The 13,377-nt window shown below is 44.8% G+C and overlaps 1 long non-coding RNA gene across 2 annotated transcripts in view; it reads right to left on the bottom strand.

The window, feature by feature from the left end:
- The window catches only part of LOC123618848 (uncharacterized), a 282,431-nt gene that overhangs the window by 20,869 nt on the left and 248,185 nt on the right, over nt 1–13,377 (bottom strand). For both annotated transcript variants that reach the window (XR_012507488.1, XR_012507489.1), the window contains exons 11-12: nt 7,372–7,476; nt 4,786–4,943 (exon numbers count right to left, since the gene is read on the bottom strand). This is a non-coding gene — a long non-coding RNA (uncharacterized LOC123618848). The remainder of the gene's footprint in view (nt 1–4,785; nt 4,944–7,371; nt 7,477–13,377) is intronic.

The raw sequence follows: 13,377 nt of genomic DNA, 5'->3' as shown, positions 1-13,377 counted from the left end.
GTCTGCTGAAGTGACCCACCATCCTGGTTTCCCAGGCATGAGGATGTCCCAGGATATCAGACTTGCGCAGCTTAAAAGCTGGGAAGGTGTCAGGATCAGGATGAGCTAGTCACCCTGCTAGTGGCCCTGCCAGCATCACTTTATCTTTCCTTCGCTCCCTTGGGGATATTAAAGATCTTCATTTCTTCCCTGATCCTTCAGTCTCTTTTCCCCCTCCCCCTGCTTTCAGACCTCTGGCTTGGGTTCATGGGGCTGCTGGGGCTCTCCTGGTATCTCGGGAATCACACTTTGACCTGCTGGATGCTTTGTTGTTGCTACGATCTTGCCCCTAAATCCGTTTGGGAACTGTCAACACCACTGCCAGTGCAGATGTGGCAAGAAAAGACTATTTCATAACCCTCTTCCCATGGTGTGACGTGAGGCAGGGGCAGGGAATGGAGGCTTTAAGTGTTTGTGTGATGCTGAAGTCCAAACCATCATTCAAGCGTCAGGGTTCTGGAAAAGCAGGCTGTTAACTGATGCAGACGCAGGGCCAGGCAAATGGAGGCCCCACAGAGATGCTCAAATTCTGCCAGATGTAACCGAAGGGCTGGTGCTGCCCATTGGCTGACTAAGCAAATTAATGAAGTGGCAGCTGTCACGACTGTCTAGATAAATCTCATTGAGATAAGCAAGCATTTAAAAAAGTCATTCAAGGTGCAAGTTGCCAGAAAATATTGCCAGGCTTGTGCCACAAATGTCATACCCTAGATGAAATCTGTTTTACTTTCCCTGGATGAGAGAATCTCTTTCGATAAAAGCCTTTGACCTTGCCCTTCAGGTAAAGGGGAATAATGGTTGTACATGTCTGAAATAAGAGGGAGGGAGGAGTGCTGAGAAGATGCTGAGCAGATCCAACTGTGGCGGTGAGCTTGCTCTGGCAAGTTCAGGCTGAAGTTGGTATTTCTGTTGATGAATCTGCGATGACCCTTAATGAGAACAAAGAAGCTGCAAAATGGAATTCAGCCAGGTGGGGACGGAGAGGCAGGATTCTGAAATCCACTTTAGGTCTTTGTTTAACAAACGACTCATGCTCAGAATACTCCAGAGTTCTAAAAGTACCTGAATGCTGCATGTCACCTTTTTGTGACATCTAAGGGTCCCTTCCTCTAAATTTCTAACTTAATTACATGAACGAAAAGGAGTTGGGAATTTTCATAAATTGTGACCTTGCTATAAATCTTGGTTATATATATATATATATATATACATACACACACACACACACGTATATCTCCATTCCTAGCCTTCAAGAAACTCCTAATTTAATAGCTTCTAAATCAAAGCCATCATGTTCAGTTGATCAAGTTCTACAGGTGGAAATAGTACTTTAAAATGATATATGTTCTTTCCTTTAATAACAGAAAATTAATTGTTTATAGAAAATTACTTAAAAAGAGAAATAATGTAGGGGATGTCTGGTTTTTGTGTCTGTCTGTATCTCCATAAGAATCTGGAAAGACAATGGGTCAGTCATACGGCCCTGCCTGCCCGCCTGCCTCAGGAGTGGTCTGCGTCTCCCACTGCCACAGAGAGTGATTGGTCCAGGGCTGAGCACCCAATCCATGCAGAGCCAATCAGAGCTCAGCTATGGATGCTGGAGGGGGTGGAGATTTCTCCCTTTTTCTGGGATTATTGGGGTTTCTTCCAGCTGTATTGCTGCCACTTGGAAGCCTGAATGAAAATGAAGAAAACAAACAAATGGAGCTAAGAGGCTGCAGTGATTAAATAGTGAGATTCATGTCCACCTGGAATAGTCTTATTTAGAAATAGTCACTGCAGAGGTAATTAGTTAAGATGAGGTCACATAGGATTAGAATGGGTCCCAGTGACTGATGTCACTTTTTGTTTTAAAAGATAAGAAGATACAGAGACAAACACACAGTGTGCCATGTGACAATAGGAACAGAGATAGGAGTGGTGCAGTTACAAGACAAGGAAGGCCAGGGACTGCTGGCAACGGCCAGAGGCCAGTCGAGGCAAGGAAGGATCCTCCCTTAGAGCCTTCAGGGAGACATGGCTCTGCTGGCACCTTGACTTGGGACTTCTAGCCTCCAGAACTGTGAGAGAATAGATTTCTGGGTTTTAAAAATATGTTTTTAACTGTGGTAAAATATGCATAACACAAAATTTATTACTCTAATCATTTTCAAATAACCTTATGTACTTTCACATCATTGTGCAAAAAATCCTGTTGTTTTAAGCCACCAAGTTTGTGGTACTTTATTATAGCAGCCCTAGGAAACTAATGCAAAGATACACAGAGAGAAAGAAAGGGTCCTGATGATATTGTATTAATCCCTGGATCCAGCCATGCCTGAATTCCTTTGGAATGAGGCAATACATGTCATTTATCTGATTCAATTTTTTTTGAGTGGGTTTCTGTCACTTTATCTAAAGGACTCATGACTAATACAAATGAGGCAGGTTATGGGCAAACATTTTTATTATCTTTCCAAAAATGAAGGTGCAAGAAGAATGACCTCATTCACAGTCATTCCAGCCCTTTACCCCTCCTCTTCTCTCATGATTCCAATTCTCTCACTATGTTAGTACCTGTGTCCAGTGGGGTATTAGCAAATAGTAAAATATTTTGGGATAAGAGCCAAGCCCAAAGATAGAAATTAAGGAACAGCTTGCAAAATTACAGCTCGATGAGAAGAAGCCTCATTAAAATGCCAGGTAGGGGGCTGCAGAAGGGAGATGAGAATTAGGGAGTAAGGGGAGAGAACGTGGTGTGTCTCAGAGAAGTATGCAGAAAACTCCTCCGTGCACAGAGCTGTTCCAGGGCAGCTCTAGGTCTTACTTCTAGGGGATGGAATTGATGATGCATAGCAAACAATTAATTTCTGTTAAATACCAGCTAGTTAATAAAAAATATTTTCAAGTCTAGACAATCCCATGAAGGATGTACTTATAAATGGCGCTGATATTTAGCCAACCAACCATGTCCATTGCAACATTTGAATTTAATGGGACTGGTTGCTTTATATTAATTAACTGCAGATTGATTGCTACCTATATTTGTTGAGATTCACACAGGTGATTATTCAATAATGGGAGAGCTATTAAAACTCATGCCGTGATTTCTCTAAGAGATATGTGACATTGCACAGAAAATGAACAGGTACACAAAAGAACAGTCAAATAGAGTCAAGAAAATGAGGTTTGGATATATGGAGGCCTCTCCATATAACAGTGAGGTCACTACATTGTCACAGCATTGGTGGATGGTGAGTGGCTAGAATGGGTTATATCTTGTCTTCATGGATACTGTGGACCCTCAGGTCTGGATGGGACAGGTGAGATCAGAAATAGGGTAATGGCTAATTATTGGGCCACCACTCAGCAAGACTGCCACTCAGCCTGTGAACCAAGGGTAATGAATAGTTCCAGCTTTCCACGTAGACTGAAAGGAACACAGTGCAAATACAGCCAAGGTCACAGGCTCAAGATGGGATGTGAAGGAAGGAGTAGGTCCAAGACCAGGCTCTGCAACTGAAAAGCTGAGTGACCTTGGGTACCTCTCTCATCTTCATTATCCCCCAGCTATAAAATGGGTTTTCATAAGGCTGGGATATTACAGTGTATACAAAATGCTTTGTGAATTCTAACGTGCTAAGCCCTGGAGGGCTGTTTAGCTTGTTTCCAAGGGCTGGGTGGGATTGCTCTGAGCCTGTCTCCTGCAGGGCTGGGAGCTGCTCAGTGCCTTTAAGACGCCATCAGAGGGAAACTCTGGTCAACAGCAATTGGTGAGATTTGTCCAAGCTGCTCCAGCCTGAAGTCCCCAGTGTGATTTGGCCCCTTCTCATTACCAACTTGGCTTCATTCATAAGGTTTGCTTATGTTCTTCTCTGGCTCCAAGCCAGGCCCTTCTGGTCTCTGAGCTACCCTGCCCTAGACTTCAGGTTTCTGGCTCTCCCCTCAGAATGGCTTATACACAGCCCAACACAACTCTGTTCCTTGGATGAGGACCAAGTCCAAAGCACAGTCTCCCACTGATAACCAGAATGGCCCTGGGCTCTTGTTTCTGCCAAGTCCCTTCCCATCATGGACAGACCGGAGCACATGGAAAGCTTGGCCTGAATTCCTCTCTGCTGCTGGAGAAGCATCTCCACGTTCGTCTCTTGCTGATAATAAGAAGCTCCGTCTTTTGGCATATGTTCTGAAGTATCCACGCATCCAACAATGATCCCAAAAGACACCAAAGGGGAGGCAATGGGGGCCAGTGGTGGTAGGGAAGAGGGCAGCAACATGGCAGGGGGTGGGGGCGTAAGTGGGAGACCCCTGAATCGTTGAAAGCCACACAACCACTAGCACCTCCAGATCTGAGTTACCTGCAGGATTGCAAATGTGGGAGAATAACCCACATTTCTTGTCCCATATTCTGTAACCAAGAGTATCTGTTCATGTGGCCAATTAAAGGATAAGAAAATGACATCCATTTTCCCACAGCGGCAGGTGCGTGTCTGAGCCCCTTGCTCAGCTTCTCACCTTCCCGATTCAGGTCCCGTTGCCTGTGTCCTCGTCTCCTCCTCCACCCCCGGGGAAATGTGAATTTTCATCAGACAGGAAAGCCTGAATCATCGACTATGGAATTGCTCCCTAAAAACCCCCAATGCCTAGTCATACACAGTATTTAATTTACTTTTAATATTCTGGATTTTTTTAAGTGCCACAAAGCTAAAGCTCAGCTAAAGATGAGTTTATGCCAACATTTTTTAGAAAGGATTTTTGAAAAATTACCTTGAGCATCTGAGCAGTTCCTCTCCAGACAGCTGCAGTCCCACTTGTTTGATGCTGAGCAGTTTACCGTTAATGAAGGCAGCACTATACTCGGCTTTTAGGAGATTCTGATTCTCTAGTTATGTGATGTTTGTATTTGCATGTGGATCTTAAAATCCCTACAAAGAAGAGGAAGAGAACTCACTTTTATGAACACCAGTGAGCCGAGTGAGGCCTTTCATTACTCTTAATCACAATCCGCAAGCAGAGGTTTCACTGTCCCCATTTTTACAGATAAGGCTCAAAAAAGATTAAGCAACTGACCGCTGGTTACAGAGGGGGACCTGGAATCAATCCAGGCTTCTTTAACTCACCCTATTATTTCTTTGGTTTGCACCTTTGTGCCTAAAACACATTGTTGCATTGTTGGTCAATATATGTTGGTTAAATGAATAATTGCAAGATTTACCAGTGCTTTACCCGTTTAGTCCAACACTCAGCACATGCTCCTGATCACAGAGCTTTCAGGTGCAGGACTCTCTTGGGGAGGCAGGTTTGCCACACCCTCCCACAAAACAATGAAAACTGGATTCTTAATGGGGGCCCTGGGGCGCAGCAGGATCACAAAGTGTCTCCTAAATCCTCAAAGGAAGAGTCAATGATTTTTCTGTTTGACTTGCTGTCTTTGAAATCTCTGGTGACCATGAATCCTGTACAGTATATTAGGGAATTATCTCCTCCCTGAATTAAAGAGAAAACAAAAACAAAAAAACGCCACTGTGATCGTTAACCATGTTTGATCAGTGACCTTGACCATTGCCTCTTTCTTACTCTGAAGGTTCACAGGAGCTGTTACTTGGGTAGAAGGGAGCCAGAAACCTCCTTTGAATCATGATGAAACTGGCTAAACCCACGCTGGGCAGCGGGGTTGAACCAGGGCCAAGGTGAGACTGAGGCCCCAGTCCAGGCTGTACTCCGCGCCCTGCTTTCATGCCATGTCATATGTTAGACTAGAATTGCTAATACCATGTAGTTTTAGTTAATGCTTGTGTTTATACATGTCAGCAGCAAAAAAAAAAGGTTCACTTGACACTGATCCTCCCCACAAAAGTGTATCTTATAGGCAAAATATATGGATTAATCAACGCATCTGAATTCATGAATCTTCGTTGGTGTAGACAGAGGCAGGGCTCTGTGCTAGAGCGGGAGGGTGGCACCAAGATGTGTATGACGCAGCATTTGCTCACAAGTAGCTTAGAGTGTTAGCAGGAGGAAGACACACTGGAGTGGTCTCCACCAATAAACAGTGGACTTGTTCAGGTCTGCACGCCGACACAGACATCCTTATATCACTGGACCCCATGGCCCACCCCAGAATATGGAAGCACAGAAGTGGAGGAAAGGCAACTGGGGCAAACAGAAGAGGCTCAGCAAAGCTGGGCCCGGAGTCCAGTCTTCACTGTTCCTCACCCGGCCTCTGGAGGAGCCTCCTGCCTGGCCCTCGCCCCTGGCTGCTGCATCCTCACCCAGGCTCCAGTCTGCAGCTGGACTGGAGTCATCTCGGCATTTCTCTCTCTAAATCTCCCATCACCTACAGAACAGAGTCCACGTCCCTCAGTGTGCCCTAACGCCTCTCTGTGTGTCTCAGCTCCCCCAGCCACCTGGCCACCCACCTCCCTGCCACCCAGACTTTGCAGACAGCACCGCAGGCCTCTCTGTCTCTCAAGCTCCTGCTTCTGCTGGAATTCCCTCCCTTCCAATCTCACCTGGGTGAGATTTCACTCTCTGTGAAGCCTTTGTGCCCACCACTAGAGCTGTGCTGTATTTACCATATTGTGCTGTCATCACGAATCTGCTGTCTCGGATCATAAGCTTCTTAAATACAGGGCTTACTCTTTGTTCTATTTCCAGTGCCTACACCAAAGCCCAACCCATAGCAAGTGTTCAATAAATGTTTGCTGAGTTGAATATGATGGTTCAAAAATAGGATTTGTGGGCTAGCTTAGGCAATGACAGCATTTATAACATTTTTTCCCCATAAACAGAGACTATTCCAATAAACTTTTAGAATTCATTTAAAAGTTGTAAAAATGGGGGTGGGGGAAGATCACTGCCCTGAAGCTTCAGAGAAAAGACAAATTGCCTTGACCTAAGGTTCTCAGAAATGGCTTTGGAAGACAGTGGGATAGAATTCACTTGCCATTTATTGACTGCCTATTGTGTATCAGGTTTTATGCCAGATGTTTTGTTTAAAAGATGAATAAAACATGATTCTTGAAGAAAACGCCACAGTCTGGTAGACCAGAAAGGTAGAAAGGAGACAGGTAATTAAAATGCACTGTGATAAGTGCTCTGAGGGTCAATGTTTCAGTTTGGAGAGTTGACATAAAGCATGCAAAAACCATCGGAATTGAGGAGTTGTAATGTACTTCTTGCTTAGGACAAATCCAGTCTACTCTGGTTAAAATTTCTTTCCCTTGGTGCTGTAGGATTAGAGGTCATTTCAATCCTTGGATGATTTTCATTAACTGGGACCACCATCATGGCTTGTAACCAATGTGTAGGCTCTGTGTCACTTTGATATTCATCTGATCTGTGAGTGCTGACCTGAAGGAGAATCCAGCCAGCCTCAGTGCTGGGCCATCCATACAGCTCAGGTCCCTGCAGACTCTCAGGGGCAGGTGCACAAGCTCAGAGAATGCCAAGAGCTCACTAGGAGAAGAGAGAAAGAGAAGGAAGGTCACTGAATCCATCTGTCTCATTTGATACTGTTTCTTCTCTAACCACTCCGACAACAAACTTGTGCAATGAAGCCACTCCTCTACCCCTACCTTCCTTATCTACTTGCAATTTTGTACTTAAGTTTCAAGATGCAGGCTGAAGAATTCCAACTTAACCTCGTCTGTGTGGAAAATCCCAGGAAATTTTTAAGCAGGGATCCAACATGATAAAAGCGGTCTTCTGGAAAGAGCAATCTGCCATTTGTGCAGTGTTGGGGGATCCTTATAAGAGTCTAGGCATAAAGTGGGGAGAAACTAGACGAAGGCAATGGCACAGGGGTAGCAATGGCGCCCAGTCTTGGTTCTTCTTAACTCCTTGACTAGTAGCCCGTGGACTGCCTTTGGGACATTACTAATTAGACTGGGCTCTCTTTAAGTTCTACCACCTCTCCTCGCATTGTAATAGCTCATTTGTTTGTCTCTACCATAATGTAAATCCCCTAAGGCCACACCATTGGTCCTCGATACATTTAGTGGGTGGATCACTGACTACATAGCAATGTTGTGAGACTCCTGGAAAATATCTCATTTGGAAATCACATCTAAACTGAAAGAGAGACCTAATTTTAGAGATGCTCTAAGCGCATCATGCCCCCATCCTCATCAGCGAGCTCCAAGCCACACTTTCATGAAACCAAAGTAAAGGCTGAGTTAGAAAAATTTGGCTTTTGCTGTTTTAATTTTCTTGTCAGTGATTTTTAGCCTCTTGGTCATTTGTAGATCACAAAGTTTGACAACTTGTCTCCCTGCTTATTTTGGATGTTAATTATATCTTTGTTTCTAATGACTTTACATTTCCCACAGGGGCATTGGCAGGGTTCTGGCAAGGGGTCCAAGGAGCAGGCTGGCAATCAGTGTGATCATCATAATTTATTTCCTGCTCAGATGCTCAGAAAGTTCACCAGTTTCCCGAATATACAAAATCTCCTTACTAGAAAAAATGAAAGGAAAAAAAGAAAAAAGAAACCACTTGACCCACATTGATGTCAAAGCCAAGTCCTTTCAGAGATCTAAGGAAGCAGCCATTTTTCAATACTAGCTTCATCAATTAGAATTTCTTAAGATTCCACTTCAAGACTTGCTATTCTGAGGCTGAGGAAGCAAATGTCAAAGGAATCATGTTCTGCATGATAATAACAGCCACTGTATATCGGTTCCTTACTATGTGCCTGCTGTTTGCAAACATCATCCCATTTAATCATCAAAACCACACTAGGAGTTAGGTACTATTATTACCTGCAATTTACAGTTGAGGAAACTGAGGCTTGAAAAGGTTAAGGAATTTGCCTTCAGTGTCCCAGCTTGTAAGAGGTGACTCTGGGACTTTAATTTAGGTAGGTGGCTCCACAAAACCCCTTCCTCTCTTGTGTTTGGAAGTCTCCTCAGGGCCACATATTAGTGGACAAAATGTGGAAACTTCCTGAGCTGAGGTTCATTCTCACTATTATAGTGAGGGTGGTGAGGTTCACTATTATAAACATAGGCAGATAAGGCCTCTCTCACATACCTCCTGAGCAGGGCTGCTTGGCATCCTCTGAAATGACCCCGGTGGGAGGCAGGAGGATCAACTCTACCATAGTAAGTGCCCCAAAGGGTAGGCTCACGGGTGTGGGCCTCCATTCACCACCACTCACTGCGAGTTTTAGAAACTAGAACTTTAGCTCTTAAGGCCCAGATTCAGTCTGCTGGGGACTCTGCTTTATCCCGTGGATTTGACTGGTCACTGCCCTGCACAGCCCTACTTCCTACTAAAATGCCCACGTTCTTTTTTCTTTCTTTTTTTTTTTTTTTTAACATTTTTTATTGATTTATAATCTATTTACAATGTTGTGTCAAATTCCAGTGTTCAGCAAATTTTTCAGTCATTCATGGACATATACACACTCATTGTCACATTTCTTTCTCTGTGAGCTATCATAACGTTTTGTGTATATTTCCCTGTGCTGTACAGTATAATCTTGTTTATCTATTCTACAATTTTGAAATCCCAGTCTATCGCTTCCCACCCTCCACCCCCCTGGCAACCACAAGTCTGTATTCTCTGTCTATGAGTCTATTTCTGTCCTGTATTTACGCTTTGTTTTTGTTTGTTTGTTTGTTTGTTTTTGTTTTTTAGATTCCACATATGAGCGATCTCATATGGTATTTTTCTTTCTCTTTCTGGCTTACTTCACTTAGAATGACATTCTCCAGGAGCATCCATGTTGCTGCAAATGGCATTATGTTGTCGGTTTTTATGGCTGAGTAGTATTCCGCCCACATTCTTTTTTCTAATGCCACAGATCACACACACTAGGAATTTCATTAGACGTATGTGTCCAGGTTGTAAAATAATTACAAAGCGACCATCTCTGTTAGCCCCCATCACTATCACCCACTCTATCAAGCAGCAACAGAGCATTGTGTCTGGGTGACAGCTGCTGGCATCTGCTGACATCACAGAAAGAGATCATCAGACCTGATGACCCTCCTGATGGAAGGGCCCAGACCCACTTAAAAAAGGAGTCTTGCCAAAAGCATTGAACCCAAGTCAGACTTAAGCTCTGGACTGAACTGCCAATTCACACAAAACACAGGGGGCAGAGGAACATTCAATGTTCTAGAGATGCAATCAGTGAAATCCAGACTTAAGTCTGTAGGACAAATGGTGCAGTCTCTTCAACCACAGCACCGAACTGCAAGAAAAAAGAGAGGAGAGAACTGCTTAAAAGACTTATCAAACTCGTGTAGACTGGTTTGAACAAACCAACTGCAAAAAATATTTAGGAGACAACTGGGTACTGATTGAATACTTAATGATATTAAGGAAATTGTTTTGAGTATAATAATTGTATTGTGTATTAAAATGAAGAGTCTTTATTGATGTACATTTCTATGAAATAATACGCATTCCGGGGTTTGAATGGAAATGATCCAGGGGGGCTGTACTGGGAAGTGAGTGGGGTTTTACGTGAAAGCATGTGTTGAGGTTTGAGGCTGGGTGATGCGCCCATGGGAGTCCATTATATAATTCTCTCTACAATTGTGTGTGTTTGAAAACATCTATAATAAAAAAGAAGTCCTTCTTTAAGGTGCAATTTAAGTGCCACCTCACTCAAACCAAAGCTAATCTTTTCCTCCTCAGTTACCTCACAGCTTTCTTTGTTCTGGAATCACAGCAGAGTCCTCCTTTGTGTGTCTCTGGGCTCTTACTTCTCTCCCTCCTTCTCCGTGGTCTGTGAGTGCCTTGGAGTGAAACTCTGTCCTCATGGTCCCCCTGGTGCCTTGCAAAAGTGCCTGGCTGGCAGGTGTTCAGTAAACATTTACTAATTACATGGAAAGAGACTCCAGAATGCATCAAAAGTATCTGTAACAAAACCCATCAGCTGCCCACACCATTCCAACCACCCATGGAGGAGAAACTTATGCAGCAGGGAAGGTCTTCTCCTTTTCACAGGTGGGGAGACGGAGCCCTGGAGAGGAGCCAGGCAGGCTGAGTCTAGGCTGTGGGCTTCCTTTACCCCCACAAAAATGCACTCACCATCCACCCCACATGAAAGCCAGCCACTAGCCCTGGCAGCCCTGTCGGGGCGGGCTCCAGTCACAGAGGTCTGCCTCTCCCGGACAGCAAGGCCCTCAGTGAGGTTTCCACCCACTCTTGTTCTCTCTGGCTTTTCTCTTTCTGCATCTGAGACCAGCCTAAGTGTTTGAATAAGATCGGGATGTGTTAATGCTTAACAATAAGCATTAACGCCCCAGGAGATTAGAGATAATTGTGACCAAACAAATTATCGGAGAATGATGCTGAGTGCTGGCCATCGCATAAAACCACCTAAAGCTCCCCGAGACTCAAGCACTCAGGCGGAGGGGCTGCTCTGCAGGCAGTAGTGAATTCCGAGAATCCCACTCTCGGTCACCAACATTAGGTCATCTTCATTCCTTCTTCATTTGCATTATCATCATCACAACCACTGTTGTCTGCTATTTCTCAGCATCATTATATGCTGCTGTATGTAAATGAAATACAATAAAAACAGGCATTTCTGGGGAGAGTCACAGTGAACAGCAGCTGAATTAAGTTAGAAATTGGTGTTATTTAAAAGCAAACATGCAATTTGGGGCTGGATAACAGAAAACATACCTGTATCTATAGGAGGCACCAGTACCTTGTATCTTGGATCACTGTATTTTGAAAAGAAGGTGCAGCAATTGAAAATGGTGCTGAAGAGATGTGAAAAAATTGGGGAATGGCTTCTAAATCTAAGGCTATGAGGGCATTTTCTCCTGGAGTAAGAGGAGACCCCATCAGGAAGACTGGTTTCTAACCATGGCCAGGACGTCGCCATCAACTTGGAAGATTAAAGAAGAAAAAGAAGAAATGGGCCTCATCACGCGAGGTTTCAATTAGAAGAAAACTGTGCGGATGATCAAAAGCCAGAACGGGCTCTCAAAAGAGGTAATTGAGCCTCTACTGGCTCGTGTCTTTGAAAATAGAAAGATTCCTAGTTTCTCCTACATGACCCAAGAACGGGTGCACTCAGGGACATTTGGCTAAACCAGGCGACTTCCAGCTCTAACTCCCACCACTCCTCAATGCTGTCTCTTGCCCGAGCTTATAGATCGTGCACTGGGCACCCATAGCCTAGCTCCCTGTCTCCCCACAGGGCTGAGTGTGGGGTTATTTGTACCCGAGCAGGTGTGATTTAGCAGCCGCTTGCTGAGTTTGCAGATATCAGCCCAAATCTGAGGCTTATTATGACTGCCGGCTTTGGTCAAGGGGCAGAGCAATTGGCTCCCAGGGTCCTGGGCTCAGGGCATTATTCTTTCACCATCCAAGTGAAGCCATCATGAACAACTTTACTTTTCATACTCTGAGTGCCTCAACCCAGGGTTACTCGAAGCAGGTCCACTGCCTCTCTCCACACCCAATTCTCACAAAGAATTTTGGGTTGAAAATGGCCTGATAAATCTTTGAGTCTGACCCTTTCATTGTACAGGTAAACAAACGGGCTTGGAATTGACCTGCCTGGGGCCAAAACATCGGCAGGTTCCTGCTGCTGCCTAAGCTACTCCCTCGCCTCCTGTTTCAATTAACCAAGGATGGAAGATTGACTCGTAGGAAGAATGGCAATCAGCTCAACTCCAACCACAGGCAAAAGATGAAAGAGTTTTGCAGAGCTGCAGGGTTATTCTTTTTTTCCATAAGTCTCCCAAGCCTGGAAGAGTAAAAGGGATAGAATGCCTCCACTGAAGCAAAGGACAGGGGTCTGAACTTCTGCGAGAGCCCCAAAGGCAGATTCTCCTTCCTCATCATGGAGAGGGACTAAACTGGCAAAGGAGTAGGTGCTGCATCCAGACCCCTGCCTCATTAACTCTTTCATTTAACATTCACATAGAAGGACCCACTACGTGCAGGGTATTGTGCTCAGTGCTGTGATAGACAAAACACGTAAGTCACTGACCTCAAGTAGCTTACTTACGAGAGGGACGCTGAGCTGCACTGTGCTAGCGTGCGGACACCCAGGGAGCTAAGACAGCTCCGTGCCTGGATCGCTGGGAAGTCCTAGCCAGAACCTGGACACAGCTCACTCGAGGAGTAAAGCAGTCAAGTGCAACCATTCTGGACCATGAATATTGTGTCTGTCCCTACCACTTTCTCGAGTTCTTTTTCTCCTTCTCACAATCTCTAAGGAATGAGCCTTAGAGATAGATCATCGAGCCCATCTATCTGCATTACATGGATAAGTAAACTGAAAGAGGGTAGTGGAGGGACTGAGCGCCCTGTGTGGGGGCGGGGCCTGGGCCGAAGCCCTCCCCACGGTGGGCAGCCGGCCCCCCTGAGCTCAGAAACCAA

Source organism: Camelus bactrianus, chromosome 6 (assembly GCF_048773025.1).
Source record: "Camelus bactrianus isolate YW-2024 breed Bactrian camel chromosome 6, ASM4877302v1, whole genome shotgun sequence".
In the NCBI taxonomy this organism is placed as follows: Eukaryota; Metazoa; Chordata; class Mammalia; order Artiodactyla; family Camelidae; genus Camelus; species Camelus bactrianus.
This window is presented reverse-complemented; position numbering and strand designations above follow the sequence as displayed.